This window comes from Panthera pardus, unplaced genomic scaffold, assembly GCF_024362965.1.
Source record: "Panthera pardus isolate Hobbes unplaced genomic scaffold, ASM2436296v1 HiC_scaffold_20, whole genome shotgun sequence".
In the NCBI taxonomy this organism is placed as follows: domain Eukaryota; kingdom Metazoa; phylum Chordata; class Mammalia; order Carnivora; family Felidae; genus Panthera; species Panthera pardus.
In genome coordinates, this window is record NW_026526766.1 from 53278364 (window position 1) to 53279986 (window position 1623).

At 37.8% G+C, this 1623-nt stretch overlaps 1 pseudogene; it reads left to right on the forward strand.

Annotated features, from left to right (window-relative positions):
* Positions 1-449: 449 nt before the first annotated feature.
* Positions 450-1283, forward strand: LOC109252001 (ribosome production factor 2 homolog; annotated as a pseudogene).
* The last annotated feature ends 340 nt before the right edge of the window (positions 1284-1623 follow it).

Below are 1623 nucleotides of genomic sequence, written 5' to 3' on the forward strand. Positions count from 1 at the left end.
TGTTTAGCTTATAAAGTTCAGGTAGACAATTTACCTAGGTTTGGCCAGGTAACTTTTCTGGTCATGTTTGGGATCACTCACATGTCTGGCACTTAGCTGGGTATCATTTAGGAAAACAGAGGTAATTGGGCCACGCATTTATTTTCTTCCAGTAGCCTACTTTGGAAATAATCTTTTGTTAGAGATGAGAAAGTTCAAAATCAGCAAATGGACATGTGAAAGAGTTTCCACGTTTCTTACAGTATCATATTTACAATGATTCCCGTGAACAAAGGTAGTCACATGATTTAGTGCAAAGTCAGAGAAGCAGGACTCTGTACAGTTATCTGGCAAAGAGCGCCTATAATTGGGGCCATAAACATCAATCTAACATAGATTATCTATGTAGCAATGCAAATTTCTTAATCTTGGAACTGGCCTTATTAAAAGAATCCAGACTTCAAAAACTTAGTGAAAATGTTAAAAATGCTATGCTGATTAAAGGGGGAAATGCAAATTTACTGGTGACACAAGTACTTAGAGATGTGTATGCACTGACAAAACCATATGGCATTCTGTATAAAAAGAAAAACATTACAAGACCATGTGAGGATCAGACATCATTGGAATTATTTTAAAAGAAGTCAGATTGGTCTTTATTTATGTTTGGCTCCCATAATAAGAAGTAGCCAAATAATCTAGTAATAGGTCGTATGTATGACTACCATGTGCTGGATATGATCAAATTAGGTACTGAGAAGTTTGTCTCTCTAAAAGACATCAAGAATAGTAAATGTTCTGAGAGAACAAAACCCATGTTACTATTTGCTGGTTATGATTTTGATGTAACAGAAGACTACAGAAGGCTAAAAAATCTTCTTATTGATATCTTCAGAGGCCCCACAGTATCAAATATCCGCCTGGCTGGTTTAGAGTATGTTCTGCACTTCACCGCACTGAATGGGAAGATTTACTTTCGAGGCTACAAGGTGCTGTTGAAGAAGTCTGGTTGTAAAACACCAAGGATTGAATTGGAAGAGACGGGGCCCTCATTGGATCTGGTTCTGAGGAGGACATATCTGGCATCAGATGATCTTTACAAATTATCTATGAAAATGCCAAAAGCCCTCAAGCCAAAGAAGAAGACAAATGTCTCCCATGACACTTTTGGCACAACTTATGGAAGGATTCATATGCAAAAGCAAGACCTAAGCAAACTACAAACCAGGGAAATGAAGGGGTTGAAGAAGCGACCTGCAGAAAAGATAACAGAAGACCAGGAGAAAAAAATCAAAGAGAATTGAAAACAATTGATGGAAGTAGCTAAAACAAAAACAAAAACAAAAAATAAAAAACAAAAACAAACAAACAAAAACCCTCTATTCCTCATGCTAGCTCAGATGTGCTAAGTCAGGTCTAAGTGACTAAAAAAGTGTAGTTAATGAGCCTCCAGTCTTATAAATTTGTGTCTCTTCTGCCCACCTTTGGTCCATGGGCACTCATTAAGTATCTCTGGAGGCTCTTATTTGTGACAGGTCATTGACTTCTCCACAGTGATGTCTGAGAAAGACCCCATGAAGCTGGGTCACATGGGAAGTAAAGTCTTTAACACCATGTCCAGACACCCATCAACATGAATTAGGT